This window comes from Aedes albopictus, chromosome 2 (genome assembly GCF_035046485.1).
Source record: "Aedes albopictus strain Foshan chromosome 2, AalbF5, whole genome shotgun sequence".
NCBI classification, from domain to species: Eukaryota; Metazoa; Arthropoda; class Insecta; order Diptera; family Culicidae; genus Aedes; species Aedes albopictus.
The window spans coordinates 437650402-437663947 of NC_085137.1; the positions used below are offsets into that span (position 1 = coordinate 437650402).

Sequence of the window (13546 nt, forward strand, 5' to 3'; positions counted from 1 at the left end):
ACGGAAATTGAAACTGTTTTGTTTATTTAACCATCAAAACAAAGGAATTGGAATGCAATAAAATCATATTATTCTTAGAAAAATAAGCTCTTTCGATTAGGCCAAAGAAAATGACAATATTTAATTCATTAAACAACCCAATTGCAGGCTGTTATAAAGCATAATAAGGCTGACACAAATTTCGATTTTCTCTAATGTCACCCCCCCCTCGGAAAATTTTTGTCGGGATTCGACAAATTGAGGGGGGATACAAATAAATTATTCAGGGAATTTAAATTTTTTAAAGTGAAATTAGAGTAGTCGAGAAAATTTCTTAACAAATCCGATGAGTTTGACGATTTTGCAAGGGGTTGGTCACTCGGCACATTGTGCCCGGCACACATGCCGGCACATCTCGGCACACATGCCGGCACAATTCGGCACACATGGGCACAACAATAAAATCCAACGTTGCTCTATAGAATCAACCTGTCAAAATACTCACGATTGAAAAAAATATTCACATTTTTATCAAGTATGCTGGGTTGGATTTTGTTTGTAAACACCAATCAGATCAACAACATTCGACAAAAATTGACAGGGTGCTTCATTAGCGCAAAAACATTCAAAGAAAAAACCCCACTGGGCACGTGCGGCACACCTTCGGCACGTTCGGCACACTTGGGCACACACTGAAAATTATCCGGCACAGTTTTGGCACACATTGGCACACGCTCAAAAATAATGGCACAAACGAAGTGTGCTGAATGGCCAACCCCTTGCGATTTTGCCTAATTGTTTGGGTAATTTTTCATCAAATTCATTTATTATTTATCATACCCCCCCTTGACGAGTCATTGACCAAAGTGACAAAAGAAGAAAATGAGATTTGTTCCGGCCTAATGGTGTTTCAACAATTTTTCTTGATTATCATTTATAACCGTTATAACGGTTTCATACATATTCCCATCACTATTGTATCGCGTACCCTATTTACGGGTTTAAGAGATAAGCAACTTTAACTGTGTCCCCGAAATACATTCTAGTTATTTAAACACATTGTTTTGCGAATCAGTTTTTGAGTTGGTGTACCTGCCTCCGAAATACTTTGCTTTTTCGTGTCAACACGGTTGAAATTTTCCGTGTAAAAAGTATGGCTTCAACCGCTAGGTGTCGCGACCAGCAGCATGAAATTATATTTATCAATTTCTGATTCGGGAGATGGCCTTCTCTTCTCTGCCGAAAGGGTTGTTGAGCACGTTGTATCATTCTTTTTTTATTGAATATATTTAGGAGGGCAATAAAAAAATTGTAAAAGTTTATTTTTCAGAGTGATTGTTTCCGAGTTCAAACCAAGCAAACAACCCCTCGTTTGATTTGAATTCTAAACTTCAAATTTTGGTTTATGCCTCGACTAACTTCCGAAGCGACATCTTCAATCGATTCCCAAAACCATTTGCTCTGCCTATCTCATTCACTCCACCACCCGCCAACGAGATGTTTTGCTTGCTTTCCCACTCTTGCCCACCACCGAGCGCGAAGCGCAGCAAATCCCTCCGTAGTGGGATTTCGGTGCCGTTTGGTTAGAAAACGTTCGAAGAAGCAGCAGCGCAAAGCGAGTGAGCAGGAGAGCGAGTCGATGGAAGGAAAAATTTTCAAAATGGCCAACTTTTGCGGAGCCGTGGTCGAAACGCGAGTGCTTGTCGCGCGTATTGTTGCGTAAAAACGGTCCGATTTTGCCCCGGAAAACGGTTCCGGAACGGGTTCTGGGTGGTGCCGATCGACTGGAGCCCCTGGCGGACGGATTCGCGCGCCAGCGGACGCGGAAATCGTGCCGGAAGTTTGATCGCGTTGTGGTCGTCGTCGTCCCCTTGCCAGCCACAGGCCAACCAAATCGAATCGAATCGACCGACCGCGGAGTGTGTGTGTTGTGTGTGTAGTTGCAGAAAATCTTCCATCAACAATCATCGTCGTCGTCGTCGTCCCAATCCAAAGCGGCGGTGGTGGCGGCGGAGCGTTTTCTTGTTCCGATTCCCAGTAGCAGCAGCAGCCGACCGCGGTTTGGAAGTGTTGGGGCGGGCGCGAAAAAGAAGAGGAAGAACCCAGCCTCGGGGGAAAAAGCGTGAAGCAAAGTGGCTGCAAAAAAGCGAGTTTAGTGGAAAGATTTCGTGTTTTCCGACAGTAAAATGCTGTTAATTGAGAGTGAATATTATTCTAGTGGTTCTGGAGATTATTATTAGCCAGGAGAAAGTGTCAGTAGGTACACAAAGTTCATTGCTTCCGGAAGAAGGGGGAAGTATGCGCTGTTGCTGTCGTCGCAGAGCAGTAAAGTAGGAATAATGGAGACGCTGCTGGCGGATGTGGAAGAACGGGAATGAACCCACCGTCGAGTGCGAGAAGGTGAGACACTAATAAACTATCAGCATCATTAGGGCGCGATTATCGCCGGAAGGTCCTTGAAAGATTTTTTTTTCTTGCGGGCACGGACAGAGGTCAGTGTCCCACAAGATGGGATTCTAATGTTATCATGGCTAGGAAGCGTCACGAATGACATTTCCTGTTCCACTTGGTATATTTCCGGAAGGATGTGAAAAATTGTAAACGATATTTAGCTGTCAAAAGTCAAAACAAGAGAAAATTCAGATGATAATGCGGGATTATGCGCGAACAAGGCTGGTGTAACATTTGAAAAGAGTCTATTTGCTTTGCGTAAACAAACACGTCGGTATTTTTTATCATTTCAAATGTAACAAATAATCCATACGGAAAGATCATACACGAATCGAGAATCGAACGACATTTTCGACATATTTTTGCTGAACATTCATGGGTTCGGCAACATCGATCTGCCTGCAATAATGATCCGGGTGTACCAGTTGAAATCAATCCATTCCCCTCCTCCTACATCACTTTTGTAGCACACCTCAACCTACGAACAGTGTTTTATACAATACAATTACTGGTTCACCGCATTACCTATGTTCACTATAGCACTAACATCTTGTCCTAAATAAATCCTTCAAATCCTTTTCAAATGAGTGTAATCAGTTTCGTACCTTTTTATTCCGCCCTATTTTGCTTATCCTTTGACAGATACGCGTATTTCGACTACCACTTGTAATCTTCCTGTCCATGGATATCCATGGATAACTGACACTGAGGAAGATTACAGGTGGTAGTCGAAATACCGGTATCTATCAAATGATAAGCAAAATAGGGCGGAATTAAAAGGTATGAAACTGATTACACTCATTTGAAGAGGGTATTGTGCTTAGAGGGTTCGAAAAGTCGGTACAAAGATCACTGTTAATTTATCTGTAGAATTGAAAGATTTGTATGAATACGACGAAGACCCAGGTCGTTATTTTCCTTCAGGACATGTCCATAAACAACGTGGACTCTGAGGGGGAGGGAGGTCTGGCCAAAGTATACGATTCATACAAATTTAGGGATCTGAAGAAGCCGGCCCAACTTAAAACAAAAGGAGATCTAGCGTAACATTTGAAAAGGGCCTATCTGTAAAACGTAAACATTGAGAAAATCGCATGAGAAGATTACCTCCCAGATTAGTTATTCCTATTTAAAAACGAAAGACTTTTTTATGTGTTTTATTCCATCTATTGACACATATGGGAATCTACTTTATGGTTCTGTGCATTATTTGCATCATACTATAGCAAAAATTCCATAAATAATGTATTTTGAACACGAACGGCAGATAGGCCCTTTTTACAATCTAAAAATCAGTTAGGCCCTATCAGTTAGGCCCTTTTATCGTCGGTAATTTCAGTTAGGCCCTTTTATGTTTTCCTTATTTTTAGCTAATTTTAGTTATTCTGGATTATTATTATCGATAATTCAAGGAAAGTTAAAGAGCTACTCAAAATTATTGGAAAACATGAAAAATAACCCAAATTTACAAAAGGGACTATCTGATTTGAAGAAAAAATTTCAGTTAGGCCCTTTTATTTTTTCTTAATTTTAGCTAATTTGAAATATTTTGGATTTATTTTAATCTATAATTCCAGAAAAGTTAGAGAAATACTTAAAATTATTGGAAAATATGAAAAATAATCAAAATTTACAAGAGGGCCTATCTGATTCAAAAGGTAATTTTCAGTTAGGCCCTTTTGAATGCAGTTAGGCCCTAAAAGATTATTCAATTTCAGATAGGCCCTTTTGAAATTTATTCAAAATACGGGTAAAATAGCTCTTTTCTCATTGTTTAAGGTGTTATGGGATAGCTTAGGTAGAAATTGATAGGAATAGTGAAAAATCGGGTTTGTTTACATTTTGCAGATAGGCCCTTTTCAAATGTTACGCTAGAGATGTGGTAGTTCCGACGCCACCGACTAGTCGGTACAACTTTAATCAATCAGATTTGATAGAAGTGTCAAGCAGAGTAGAGTAGACAAATTAACTCCACATTTTGAGAAGTTCGCCTTTTGAAGGTTGCTGCGGAATTTCCTCCCCGTAGGAAGAAATAGTATATAGTATAGCAATTCTAGACAAACATTTGAAAAGAGCCTATCTATTTTGCGTAAACAAACATGTTTTTATCTCTGTAGGGCCCATCTGCATCCACCCACGCACAACAACACCCTTATCAGAAAGAGTTTTCTTCAAGTTATCTGTTAAGGGTGTTGAAGTGCGTGGGTGGATGCAGATGGGCCCTGCAGAGACATAAACATGTTTGTTTACAAAAAGCAGATAGGCCCTTTTCAAATGTTCGTCTAGAATTGGTCTAGCATGCCATGAAACCCAAAGAAAAGGAACGTTCAAAAATTACGTCCAACATTTGGGGGAGGGGGGGGGTCTAGAAAAGTGTGACAGTACGTGTATTGGGTATACGGAAATAGCGTGACAGAGGGGGGAGGGGGGTCTAGAAATCCCGAAAAACGATGGACGTAATTTTTGAATCTTCCCAAACGGAAATACGAAATCCACTGAAATTAGTCGCACATATGGAGTCTTAGTATAAGTACCTAACTGATGTAAAAATGAACATTTTGCTTTGAAGAAAAGGAGAGTTTACATTAATATGCTTAGTATCTTCTTATTTTTTTTGTAAGATAAATTTGCTTAGTTCTTAAGGTGATACGGGACGACGTGATATTTTTCCTATCTTCCCTCTCTTTCTAACAAATTTGCCTCGCAATTTTGAAGATGGTAAATTCGATTTCTATCGCACAGAAGAGTTTGAAAAACAATCAGCATATGCACTGCAAGTGAGCATATACAATGATAAGTTTTTTGTTCCATTATATGAAGTAGAATCGGAGATACCATCTTTGAAGCTACAGCGCAATAGCGGATATTTCCCCGACCTTCCCGTTCGCCTTTAACATTTTTAGACCTTCAGTTTCTTTCTTCCCGGTTCTCGTGTTATAACATTGCGATTTTTTTAATCTTGAAGATCATTTTTGAGTTCCTTTTCATGGCAGCGTTTCAATTGTGCAGAGTTTGAATTATAATCTAGTACTAACACGAACTACTTAAATGTCTGAATTCACTCAAATACCAAAGTTCCCTGGGCTTGGATTATATCTTCCAGGAAGCTTTGATTTCAGGTATGTGGCCGATGTGCTTTGCAGTAATGATTGGAATAGCTGAATGTACCGTCAGTGTACCAGTAGCCGCTCATGACCCAATAGCCGCTCACTATTGCAAAAATCAAGTTTACACGCATAAATACACTGTTTTCGGTGCTGATATTCTTGGACAATATAAATTAGACGAGCGCAAAGCCATTTTATGCAATATTTACCGGATAACATAAATTTAAAAACAAAACATTGAAATTTTTTGAGCGGCTATTGGGCCCAAAAAAGCTGTAGCTAATTTCAGGTGTTCCAATAACCGCTCACGCAAAAAAATACGTCAAAATCGTAAAATCTGCCGATTTTAGTACACAGTGTGTTTAATCCCTATTATACACTCCTACGGAACAGGAAAAAATAATTGTAAAAACATAGAGTTGGAAAAATAATGCACTTTTCCGCAAAAGTCTATTTAAAAGATGGCATAAATTTGTTCGTGAGCGGAATTAGGACCACTTTGGTCTCACACCAAATGTAATAAAATCATACTTTTATGAAAAGTTTTACATAAGTCTTGATTTGTATCTGATTGCACTTAGATTGAACTAACATAAAATGGAAAAACATTACAAATTGGCTTAACAATCATTCAACAGATGATGTTTTTCTGCGAAACTGGCCTTAGATGAGCGGAATCTGGTACCCTGATGGTATAATCAATGGCAAATAATTCTGTAAAAATCAGATCTTCAAGCCATCTGACATAGTTATACTGATCATGCTGCTGCATAGTATTTCGAACATTTGTCGAAGTCATTTATATGCCGGGAAAATACAATTCCAAGTTGGTGAGAATATTGCAAACTGAGGGAGGGTAATAGGCCCAGTCAGACCCCTGAATGGGTAATGTGGGTTAGTGTATGGGAATGCCATTGAAGGTTTGTAATATTCTCCGAGGCTTTCGAAATCCAACAGGGCGCGTCCCCGGGTTGCGGATAGGGGAATAGGGAGATTTTTCGCATTTGTACTGTAATCAGCCAATGTGATATTATCTCCTATGGTGTTGTAGTGCGAATGAATGATCTCATTCTATGGGAATTCGAACCTTGTAATGTATTGTTTATTATCTTCAATTTTCTAAGCTTGACAAGGTTTTGAAGACAAACATGAGATGAGAGAATTGCCTAATAGGAAAGTCACATCAGCAAAGCTTTTACATATGCAAATGCTATCCATGGGGTCATGTATGTAATATGTATGGCTATGACTGGTTCTTACCTAGTAGGGGTACTACAAGACCACGCGGACAATTCGATTAAAGGCTTAATTGGGAATAATATATTTTCCGGAACTGAAGAGACGTTTTTCCAAGGTGACTGGCGAGTCGGAGAGGGTAGCAGCAAGGTAAGTAAAAGGAAGGTAATCCAATATGCTAAATCATACAATCCGCCATATTGGAATTTGAAACGACAACTGGCAAGTTTGTTTTGATTTGGAAGTTTATCAATAATAGCAAGCCATGACCCAAAAATACCCCGTAACGTGGGTAGATCACCTTATAATGGTGCGTTACGGCGTAAGATCTACCATAACAAATTTTGATCTTGTAATTTTTTAGCTTTACATATTCTTCAGAGAATTTCCCATGATTTCCCCAATTTAATAGAATATTTTAGATCTTTTGATTTTGAAATCAGAAACATTCATACGATACGAAAAATAACAGGAAAAGAAAAATAAGATTCTAGAACATTCTCCGTATGAATAAAATACAATTTAAAAAAAATCGACAATGTTCAAGAGCGTTTTGTTTAGAATTAGTAGTAGTGTGCGGTAGTTCGGCAGCAGCAAAGTTTCGCGCGCTCGCTTTGCTAGATTTTTGCGATTTTTTTTCCTCTTCCCTCTGCGGGGCTCCGACGACGGGATGCCAAGCAGTCAGTAGTGTGCGGTAGTTCGACAGCAGCAAGGTTTTTATATAATGGAAGGTTAAGCAGGTCGTTTAGTTTGTGGGGAAAAGCAGAGGAAGCCAAATTTCAAAGGAATTTGCTGAGGGGGGGTATTTGTTTTCAGAATTTCTCACGGTGAAAAAATAATGGCCGCTCAGCCAGTTTTGACATCTAAGACTACCTTAGTATATGTAAATACCTTGGACAGCAGCAAAGTTTCGCGCGCTCGCTTTGCTAGATTTTTGCGATTTTTTTCCTCTTCCCTCTGCGGGGCTCCGACGACGGGACGCCAAGCAGTCAGTAGTGTGCGGTAGTTCGGCAGCAGCAAAGTTTCGCGCGCTCGCTTTGCTAGATTTTTGCGAGAGTGAGTTTTTGGAGGCAAAGTGTACAGGCCGCGTTTTCATTCGGTCGTCGTCGTCTATTTGACTGCTCATCTTCGTACGGGGTGATTTAGTGAGTTTTTGGAGGAAAAGCTTACAGGCCGTGTTTTCATTCGGTCGTCGTTGTCGTCTATTTGACTGCTCATCTTCGTACGGGGCGATTTATGATACGATAAATGCAACAAACAACATTTTTTGCGATTTTAGTCAACAGACATTGAAATGTTCGTCACGTCAAGTGTCGGCCCAAGTTCCAAATCCACGTTGGTTCAAATCACTTTATTTTCTCTTTCGTTAATTTTCGCACTTCGAAAACTATCTGAATGGTTCGTCATCCTCGATGTCGGCATGTGTTTTGTTTTAGTCCAAATGAAAATAAGTGGTTTGATATTAATAGGGTTGCATGAATCACTCCACTTACCAAAGTGAACTCATATCATACGCCCTTTCCCCTCCCCACTAACAAAAAGTCCTTCCCATGACAGACGTGGAGACGCAGAGGTGATCTCGGTCTTTAGTAAGCAACGCACGTCATAATAACATTCCTTTCCTTCCTCGATGACCGTAAGGACGTGGCCGGCGCCGTTATTGACCTAATAAAGTTTGGAATTCTCGAAGATGCACATTGAGGACGGTAAGCTACTCCCAAGCTCCGTCTGTTGGTTCCTTGTGCAACTTCGATTGTTCTGGTCAATCACGGAGTAGCAACTACGAATAGTACGGTCATCTATGCTCATGCTCAATAGCAAGCCATGACCCAAAAGTTGTCACTTCTGGTTGTATGTGCTAGTGAGCTAATATGGTGACTTCAACCAACGAGCTTGTGTCCTAATTGCTATCATCCAAATAATGCAATAACCCCAACGATATGATCTAGACGTGAACAATATTACCCGTAAGAAACTCCTTTAAAATCCTGCGGAGTAATCTTGCCAACTGCATGTAACGCATGAGACCTCAGGGGAAAACTCATTAAAAGCTGCCGAAGGTACACCACTACTCCTGTTCTCGAAATACTGAGTTTTCCTTTAATCTTTAGGCAATAAAGATTCGGCATGCGTATGAATTAAATTTTGTGCATGGCGCATCTAAATAAGTTGATTTTTTCACAATAAATTAACTTGAAATTCTATAACAAGCAGCCGCTCTGCCGCTGCGAATTTTTTTTTTCACTTGTGTGGAAGGTAACAACAAGCCCAAGCAACCCTAGCAACCTCACTGAAACCGATAGAGTACAGCGTAAACAAACTCGCCAGCAGTCAACTCCACCACCCCCACCATAAACCTCTCCCCGCATCTACTGACTGCTTATATGCCAGTACCTTCCATTAAGGTGAATATATGACGAAGCCAGACCCCGAATTTTCATGAGCACAAATCTGAAGAACCGAATGTCATTTTCCGCTGAAAAGTTGATCGATTGGTTACCACCAGCAGGTAACCAATCGATCAACTTTTCAGCGCAAACCGACATTCGGTTCTTTAGATTTGTGGTTTTGAAAAATCGAGGTGTGGCTTCGTCATATATTCACCTTAAAATTACCTTGGGTAGCAGTGTCCGTTTGATATAATTGAAAAAAAAAAATAAACAATCGGGCGCTTTTTCCTGTTATGACTTGCTTGGTATTTTGTGGATTATTGTTTTTTGGTTTTGGAGGAAGGTATGCGATTCACTCCCTCTCTCTTCTTGGCGTAACGTCCTCATTGGGACAAAGCCTGCTTCTCAGCTTAGTGTTCTATGAGCACTTCCACAGTTATTAACTGAGAGCTTCCTCTGCCAATGACCATTTTGCATGCGTATATCGTGTGGCAGGCACGAAGATACTCTATGCCCAAGGAAGTCAAGGAAATTTCCTTTACGAAAAGATCCTGGACCGACCGGGAATCGAACCCGTCACCCTCAGCATGGTCATGCTGAATACCCGTGCGTTTACCGCCTCGGGTATATGGGCCCTTTCTGCCTGCGATTCACTATTGAGCCTTAAAATTATTTTGCATCTGAATAGCATTGATATTGTCAAGTCTGTACCAACACCCTAATCCCACACCAAAATACCCCTTTCCTATCCCATGGCGTTTATGTGGTCAGCAAAGACTATTCAGCCATTACCCCTCCCTATCATCGGCTTTGGACTGACTTGCGCTCTCATTGCCCCACCAAATGCTGCAAAATGAAAATGAAAAAATGAAAATGAATTCACTCAAATACCAAAGTTTCACCAATTTCATTGATTTGCAACTGGGAACTCTTTTTATGTCTGCCTGTTGCTGATGAATAATTAGATGTCCATTCGGATCAGATCCACTTAAAAAAATCAATTCAAAGCAGTTGATTATCATCCAAAAGAGATATAGAAATTGTCTTTGTTATCTGCCGTACATCCATTTAACTATGGTTGAAATAACTTCCGACATTATTGGAATGCAACTATCTATTTCGATTTTAGGAAGTGAAGGTTTTATCCGTTTACTCATTTTAACACTGGAATCACTTCTGTGGCATTCCGAATCTCTTTTCCTGCTTGGTCTCTGCTGCATCCATTTCATTACTAATGAATTTCTATGGGCAACCCAAACTAATCTGCTTGATTTCTGTTGCACCCATTTCACAACTCTGAATTTCAATGGGCAACTCAAACTTTTCTGCTTGGAAACCTATTCTGTTTCACAAACTTTCTTTAGGTTCTAACTTATCAGGTTCCGAAGCTCTGAATAGTGTTCATTACTCATACATCGTACTGCATCCTGAATTTCGAGTTGTCAAGACAAAGAATCTCTACTTTTTGACCAAAGTTCATAATTACCATAAGTTCACGTTATTTTCATAGCTTGAATAAACCACCATATCACGGATTCAAATTCACGCTGTAAATCTTGACTGCTTTACGTTCGTGGTGTTCTATCTTCCTTTTTCTCCAATATGCTTCCATCGTCTTTTCTTGCACCCAAGCGTTTCGTTCTTCCAACAGATGAGGAACCGCATCCGCTCTTCAAATCAGTTGAAAATCCGCATCCTCGTCGCCAAATGTAGTAACGGAACTTCATCGCTTGGTGGTTGAATTAAGTTTGATTTCTTAGTTTCCAATATGTCAGTACATTTTCTATTCAATGGTTGCTTAGATGCTACAGGCGGTGTGTCAATAAGGATCATTACGGCGCTGGCATAGTGCCGCTTCAAAGTGAGAGTGGGAGGTAAATCACAACTAAAATGTCTTTCCGCATACTTCCGCTTGGCCGTCGAATATAGCGATGAAACTCGATTGCGTTGAGCGGTGTAATCAATCCATTCATTGTTGCCTCTTCTTCTGTTGGGGGAAAAAATACCCTGGGAGAGGGTACTAACGCATAAGCGTAGGGGTAGGCGGGGCAATATGGACACCCTCAATATTTTGAAATATGCGAACTTTTTTGAACTTTTAATGAATGGCACGGTGTGCCAAAAACCGTTATTAACAAATAAAAATGTCCACCCAAGTGGCACCCGGCATTCGAAAGATATACTATTCTAGTATCTCCTCTGAAAATTTGAAAATATTTCATCGAGGGAAATCAAAGTTTTTGTGATTTGAAAATTTTGAGCCATTTCTATGGGATTTTCTTAAATAAGTAAATATGCACGCACGGTGTGCCTGATACCACTATTAACAAATAAAAATGTACTCCAAACTCACACCCGGCATTCGAAAAATATACTATTCTAGTATCTCCTTCGAAAATTTGAAAATGTTTTATCGAGGGAAACCAAAGTTTTTACTGTTTGAAGATTTTCCAATATTTTCATAGAATCAGTTCATATATGGGAGTATTGTCATACGGTGCTCTTCATATCTTAAACAAATAATAACATCGCTAAACAAAATTTTAAAAAACTTCGTATAATGAGAATTTTCGAAAAATATTTTCGAAAAATATTTGAACGGGATTTCACATTTCAAGACCGAAGTTTGAATTGAGAACTTGGGGTGTTCAATTGATATACGCATTAGAGTTTGTAGGGTCCCAAACCCCTATTATTATTTTTTTTTCTCATCCCATAACACGAACTAGTGTTGAACGGTGTCATGAGTTTCACAAATTCCAAAAGTACAATGAATATTGAAATGAATTCTCTGAAAACTTGGCAACATTTTTTATCTGTATTAACGAGATTTTTGGCCCTAGGCTAGTTCATCTCGGGACCCACACTTTACTTCCCTTCCGAAGAAAAAACTCACATTTTGTGAGTTTGTCGGGAGTGGGATTCAATCCCAGGTCCTCGGCGTGATAGTCAAGTGTTCTAACCATCACACCAGGTCCATTTCACATTTGGCAACATTTCATTGAGAGGAATGTCAATTACCGTAGCTTGAGAATCTGATTGATATTTCATAGTTCTACCTGCTACTCGAATACAAATAAAAATGTGACACGCCGTGAGCGTTGATTACATAAACTTTCTAAGTGTTTGGCACCGGTTTTTTTTTTTTAATTTTTAAGCTCGTTATAAATATGATGGTATCTTGTCGGTGAATTTGAAAATGTTTCATAGTGAAAAGAGAGTTTAACTGAATTAACTGCCCAATGTTTTGGTATTCCTAGGAAGCTTTGTAAATCGTTTGATTGAAGCTTTTAAAGTAAACCTAAATGCTAATCGTTTTACTACCCAGCTTTTATACGTCATGTTACTAACGTGCCTTTCGTGAATTAAGAAATTTTAAATTTGAGTGATCATCAGTAACAACAATTTAAGGCTTTGATTTCAATTTCATTGGAGATATGCATATTATCGCTTTATCTATAAACACTTTAACCTACTGAGTTTTGAAATAGTACACGCTATGTCCAAAGGGAAGTATTATGAAAAGTGAATGTACCTCAAATTTTATTCGCTAGAACCGTATTTTTCGACCTCTACATTCAGAATATGTGTGATTTAAAATAATCCATCTTGGGTTTTTTTTCCATACATTTTTGTATGGGATGAAAATAACCTTAAAATGACTTTTTTCGCCATTTGTATGGGAAAATAGGTAAAAAATCAAAAAAATCGAAAAATCCAAGATGAAATATTTTAAGCCGCACCGATTCTGAAACTAGAGGTCCAAACCGACGATCCTATGGAATAACATTTGAGGTACATTCGATTTTCATAATACTTCCCTTTGGACATAGCGTATAGTATCGCAAAAAGTGTGATATATAATCAAAGTTTTAGATGAGTTACAACATATATATTCATTGCGAGGAATGATTAACATGAGAAATTGAAATAATATTCTTTGAAGTTATTACATTTTCAATATACTTTATTATATCTTATGTTTTCAAACCACTGTAATTTACGATCGTTTCAACGAAATGTTGTCAAATTTTCAGAGAAGTTGTAAGAATGTTGTATCCTTGGAATGGTGCTTGTGAAACTTATTAATATTTGTTTATGATTTGAAGAGCAAATGAAACATTCTATGACAATATTGCCATATATGAGCTTATTCTATACAAATAGAGGAAAATCTTCAAACAGTAAAAACTTTGGTTTCCCTCGATAAAACATTTTCAAATTTTCGAAGAAGGTTCTAGAATAGTATATCTTTCGAATGCCGGGTGTGAGTTTGGAGTACATTTTTATTTGTTAATAGTGGTATCAGGCACACCGTGCGTGCATATTTACTTATACAAGAAAATCCTGTAGAAATGGCTCAAAATCTTCAAATCACAAAAA

The 13546-nt window shown here is 38.9% G+C and overlaps 1 protein-coding gene across 11 annotated transcripts in view; it reads left to right on the forward strand.

Annotated features, from left to right (window-relative positions):
- Window positions 1-1581: 1581 nt before the first annotated feature.
- LOC109416471 (arginine-glutamic acid dipeptide repeats protein) overlaps window positions 1582-13546 on the forward strand; it is a 220974-nt gene continuing 209009 nt past the window's right edge. For 8 of the 11 annotated variants that reach the window (XM_062853708.1, XM_062853709.1, XM_062853712.1 and 5 more), the window contains exon 1: window positions 1582-2379. The gene's annotated coding sequence lies outside the window, so the exon portion shown is untranslated. The remainder of the gene's footprint in view (window positions 2380-13546) is intronic. The other 3 variants (XR_009998004.1, XM_062853715.1, XM_062853717.1) reach the window with 1 other exon arrangement.